Source organism: Panicum virgatum, chromosome 4K (genome assembly GCF_016808335.1).
Source record: "Panicum virgatum strain AP13 chromosome 4K, P.virgatum_v5, whole genome shotgun sequence".
Taxonomy (NCBI): domain Eukaryota; kingdom Viridiplantae; phylum Streptophyta; class Magnoliopsida; order Poales; family Poaceae; genus Panicum; species Panicum virgatum.
Window position 1 is genome coordinate 17,936,304 of NC_053139.1, and position 6,047 is coordinate 17,942,350.

Sequence of the window (6,047 nt, forward strand, 5' to 3'; positions counted from 1 at the left end):
CTCGAAAAAGAACCAAAGAGCTCAACGGCTCAAACGGAATCCATAGATATGTCTCAAAGCACAGCATACTCAAGAGTCAAATGTACATATCCATGAACTAACATCAAATGAGATATAAAACATCAAAGTCCTGTAACTCCGAGCTCTCTCTAGCTCTACCCCCCCGACTCCAACTCCCCCCTAACTCTCTCCTCCTTTGGCATCAAAGTACCAAAAAAGGCGAGCTACTGATCCGGCTGTCGTGGCGCGGCGAGGAAGCAGTCCAAGTCAACGTCGTCGTCGTCGGACGGAGAGCCCTCAGTGACGAATGGGAGCTGAGGGTCTGAGCTGACTGGAGGTGTAGCTATCGTGGAGGCTCTCGTGCTGGCACTACCTAGAAGAGGGTCCGTAGAAGTGGTAACCGGGTCAGCAGAAGAAGTGTCAATATCTAAAGTCGTGACTGCTGAAGCTGCCGGCTGCATCGACTGCGGAACTATAGACTCCTCTCCTCCTCCTCCCCCTGAAATTGGTGCCTGTGGTATGATGGGGAGGGCGACTGATTGAACCGCTGACGGTGAGTCCTGAAAGAGCGTAGTCGCTGGCAGTGGCGAGAAGAGCGGATGACCGGCAGACCCAAAGAGTGCGGACATCGAGAACGTGGTCTCCGGTGTCGCCGAAGTAGCTGGGGCTGCAGTAGGGGCTGGAGCTGGAGTGACTGCAAGCTGAGGTGCTCCAACACCCTGAAGTCTTGGCTGCTGCGGGGCGAGTTCGGTGTGAGTGTAAAGTTGTGTGATCATCCCGAACATCGCCATGATGCCCTGCTGCATCTGCAGGAACTGAGCGTCTGTCCTCTGTGAAAATCGGTCAATAAGCCCGACAAAACGCTCCTTGGCTGCAGCATGCTCTCGGGCAGCCTCCCTCTGAATAGCTGCAAGCTCAGCCTCATGGGCTCTCCTGGCCTCCTCCTGTGCTATCCGATCCTCTCTCTGCTGAGTGACAAGCTGTTGAAGGAGAGAGGTGAGCTCGGACGGCTGAGTGACCTGGGACTCTGAGACAGTAGCAGCTGCTGGTGACGAAGGAGCTGGCTTTCTGGACCCTCCTGCCTCGTGGTCATGACTAGCTGGGGCTGCAGGAAAGTACTCGTCATCCTCGGAGGAGTCTGACTCAAGCTAAGACCAGTGAATCTTATCATCTCCTCCGGGAAGCTGTGCCTCGGCTGCTAGTAGTGCCTCGTCCTCCTGTGCCACTCGGGCCTGCACCTCAGGTGATAGCCATGCCATAGCGGCTCTGTCTGCCTGTCTGCCCCTCCTCCTGTCCTGTGGTGCTGTGTGATGGTAGACTAGAAATCTGGGGGCCTCATCCTGACGGTAAAGTGCACTGATGGGTCACTCAGCTGGCACGATCATAGAACAGATGTAACTGATACAGTGAGCATAAGGAAACTGACGTACAACACCCATCCCATCAGTGATCACATCCTCTATCTCAGCCAGAATAAAATCCACTAAGTCAAATGGCTCGTGAGTAAGGATGTGTAGTAGCAGCAGCCGCTGCAGACCTGTGAACCCCTATGGGTAGCCACTCCTCGGCAACAAAGTCCTCCGAAGTGCCATGTGAACTACGTATGCCTCTGGGGTCAGCAGGCTGGGGACTCTGGCATATGAGGCTGGAAACGGCTGGCGGAAGCACTGAGAGATCGCCTCGTGAGAAGGTCCAATCCCGCCAATCATCGCCCTGTGAGGTGGATCTGCGTCTCCGTATACCCTCTCGTGCAGGGTGACGTCGACCAAGTCGACTCCAAAGATCCCTGCAATGGTCGCCCTTGACAAACCAAAGACCTGGCCTCCAAACACGAAGTGCACGGCTCTGCAGTCGGGAGCTATCCAGGCTGTGGCATAGAACACTCTGACCCAGTCCTCGATATATCTATTCTGCTCCATCTGAAGTAGCCTGGGCAGACCTATGAAGTGTGCAAAGTGCTCTCTGACGTCTGCTCCCCCTGTGGCTGTCCTCAGAGAGACCTAGTCTAGCACTCTGTGTGGGAAGATCCTGTGCCCTCGCCTCTAGTAGGTCTCGTAGAAGCTAGCCTGAAGAAGTGTCCAGAACCTACGGTCGACCCTGCTGTCACGGGTCACGGGGAACTAGTCCTCCTCTTCTACACTCCACCTGAGCCTCTTGACCTTTGCCGCATTGGCCTTGGTCAAGTTCTGGAGCAGCACACCTAGCTCCAGATGCACAACAGTGTCCATACGAAACACTGCGCGCTCGGCCTCTAGGGCCTCGGCTCTGCGAGCTGCTGCTGCTGCAGCTGTGGACCTGCGAGGCTCTTGTGGCTGGTGACCTCCTCGCGTCCTCAGTCCAGTGCGACACTCGGTTGCTGGCGAAGAACCTGCTCCTGGGGACGTCTGCCGAGTGCGGCCAGACCGTCGTAGAGTCGGTGACCCCTGAGTACTCTCTCCCTGAGACTGTTCTGACTACGCTGCATCTGAATCTGCATATGACTCTGCAGCTGCTGGCTCCCCCTCAGATGAATCGCCCTCTGTCTGCTGTGTAGTGGCCCTGGTGGCCCTGGCACCTCGGACCCTGCCCATACCCCTGCCTCTGCCTCTGCCTCTGGCTGGCTGCTCCTGAATCGCAAATGGACGAGCACGGCCTGACGCCTGCTCCTCGGCGGCCTTGGCCACCTTCTCGGCCTCCCTCTCTACACGGGTCCGCTTTCGGACCGGCTTCTCGACCACGACCTCCTTCCCCTTCCTTTTCTCGCGACCCATCTCGGCCAGGCAATATCTCGAGCACCCCGCGAGCACTGAGTGTGTGGACTAAGCGGGCGAGTAGACGGCGTGCAAGATGCTACTGCGTGGGCGGCTCTGAGAGCGAGGCAGTGGTGCGTTGGCACACAACGTCGGCGACGCGCAGGCGTTGGCGTACGCGGGCGGCGCAGGCGAGCGGCGTGCAAGGAGAGCGGCGCGGGCACGTGCGGGCGGAGCATAGATGGCGCGTGGTGGCGTGGATGGTGCGCGGTGGGGGCGGCTTGGTCCGGCGGCGTGCAGGTGCCGCGTGGAGCAAGCGGCGGCGTGAGCGTGGGCGAGCGGGGGCGCGGCGGCATGAAGAGACAAAGAGAAAACAGAGGCCAACGGTGCGGGCAAGAAACATATATGACAAGTGGGCCCCACGATTTTTCTTAACGCCGGTTAAACCGATGCTTAGGTTTAGAACGCCGGTGAATTGCATCGGTTCAGTTCACCCGAGACTCTAGCAGAAATTTATCTGAACGCCGGTTGATCCGACGATATGTATTTTGAACTCGCCGGTTGAACACTGCTAACACCGGTTGATTGTTAGGTTAGAACTGCATTACGTTTACCGGTTGATCCGATGTTCTGACATTTGCATACGTCGGTTGAACGTCTGAATTTGACTGAGCTGAGACACAACTTAGTAATGCCGGTTAAACCGATGGGTATAGATCCATTAAGCGTCGGTTTAACCGGTGAACCCAAAAAACCTTCACTCAGCTCACTCTTCTATGCTAAGTCCAATAAACTTATAAAATTCAACTAAACTCAAGTTAATGGACTTGAATAGGCGACTTTACCCCTCAAAATACTTAGGATAGCACACTAGCTTAATAGATTTTCTTTTCAAACACAAGGAAAAGCCGCAAAGCGAGACAAAGCGTCAAATAAAATGTATGAGCCATGTCATAGGAATATTGAAGATAGAGAGCTTCAAACTCATCAAGACATGATTCACTAGGCAATAACGCACCTAACACTTTGCTCTTTTCACTTTTCATGAATTAAGATCTTGCATATGAAACAAGTCTCATTTTCATCAAGTGATCTCCTTTGTGACCCTTACGCATGCAATGATGGTGCAAGCTATAACCACATGCGAAAGAAAAATAAACATGAAGTGCACATCTATATGACAAGAAATGCATAACAAGAATTTAAGTTCTACTTGTCAAGTTTGAACCCACGGGAAGCTTCTTCATGATGAGCCTTTCTACAAGCCTAGAGGAAAACAAGTGGACCACCACCTCTAGCTAACCCCATGCTCATCACTATCTTACCATGGTTAGACAAGTGTCCTATATGTATGCATTCTTCTATATGACATGGCAACTTACATGACGTTTGCCACATCTAGTACATTAAGCTCATTCCTTAGCCTAACAAAAGTACTCTCGTCTAAAGGTTTTGTGAAAATATCCGCCAATTGCTCCTCGGATCTCACACCTTGAAGAGATATGTCTCCTTTAGCTACGTGATCACGCAAGAAGTGATGGTGAATATCAATGTGCTTTGTGCGAGAGTATTGAACCAGATTTTTGGCAATTTTTACGGCGCTTTCATTGTCACAAAGGAGTGGTATCCTATCTAGTTTCACACCAAAGTCCAAAAGGGTTTGCTTCATATATAGGATTTGGGCACAACATGCACCGGCCGCTATATATTCCGCTTCCGCGGTGGATGTAACACCCTAATTTAAATTTCAGCATTTATTAATAAATTTAATTGGCTTTATTTAAATTTCTAAGGTTTATTGTGTTAGACTGGCATTTAATTCAATTTTGTTCCTTAAGTAATTTAAAATTTTATCATAGGTTTAAATTTTGGTGTTGCATTCATGCTGGTGCATTATTTTATTTATTTGAGTGTGGTTTGAATTCAAATTTGTATTTGAATTCAAACTTTGTTTGAATTAGAAATAGAGAGAGAGGAGTAGAAATAGAAAAGGAAATAAAGCCCAAACCTAGAAACCCAAACCAGCCCAAAGGAAAAACCCCAGCCCAACAGCCCCAAACCCGCGCGGCCCACTTCCTCACCCCGCTTCGGCCCAGCCCACTCCCTATCCTTCCCTCAGCCCGCGCTCTCTCTCTTTTCCCTGGACCCGCTTTCTCCGCGTTCGGCCCGTTCCGCTCGCGCGCGCGTGGCTCAGCCCACTTCACCGCCCTCTCAGCCCGCGCGCGCCGCAGGGATTCCCTTTTCCTTGACGGTCCATCGGTCGGAGAGCTACAGACCATGCCAAAGAGAAAGGATCCTAAGTGCTCTAGAGATACACAGGTCGAGAATCAAGCTCTCCATGATTATGTTGATGGGTTGACTATCACTATGAATGTGATCCAGCCACGCGGTCGCAAGGAGTCCAAAGAGCAAGCAGCAGAAATAATGCAAGATGTGAAGATAAGTTCACAGGGAGGTCGACGAAGAAGCGCCATTCACCGCCACCGCATGTGCTACAAATGCGGGCAGAAAGGTCATTATGCTAAAAGTTGTCCAGCACCTCAGGCTCCACGGCAGGCAGGACAGCAGGGGCGCCCAGCCCAACCCAGGGCGCCACGACAGGGGAAGGTGAACCACGTGACGGCCGAGTCAGCAGCCGAGGCTTCTAACGTGGTTATTGGTACATTCATGGTCAACTCTTATCCAGCTACAGTGCTTTTCGATACCGGTGCTACTCATTCTTTCATTTCCAAGTCATTTGCCGAGCAGCATCGTATACCAGTTTCGTGTATGAAGACAGCTATGGTAGTTACCTCACCTGGGGGCCAGATACACACATGCTCTATATGCTCCAGAGTCAGTATTGTCCTAAGGGGGGCGGAATTTCGCACTGGTTTGGTCGTCATTGATTCCTCGGGGATAGATGTGATTCTGGGCATGGAGACCCTTACCAGATGGGGAGTCCGTATTGATTGTGCTCAGCAGACAGTTCACTTGTCAGCATCTGATGGCCAAGAGATGACAGTCAGTGCTACAGAGCCTTCTGGTTTTCTTCATCAGATGGAGGCTAGACCCACGGATGGTATTCGCGTGGTGTCTGAATTCCCGGATGTCTCTCCAGGGGGACTTGCTACAAGAAGGAAGAGGAGTTGATAAAGACATATCCTAATCTCTATGCTAGCCAGCCCAGAATCTCGGGACGAGATTCCTGTAAGGGGGTAGGATTTGTAACACCCTAATTTAAATTTCAGCATTTATTAATAAATTTAATTGGCTTTATTTAAATTTCTAAGGTTTATTGTGTTAGACTGGCATTTAATTCAATTTTGTTCCTTAAGT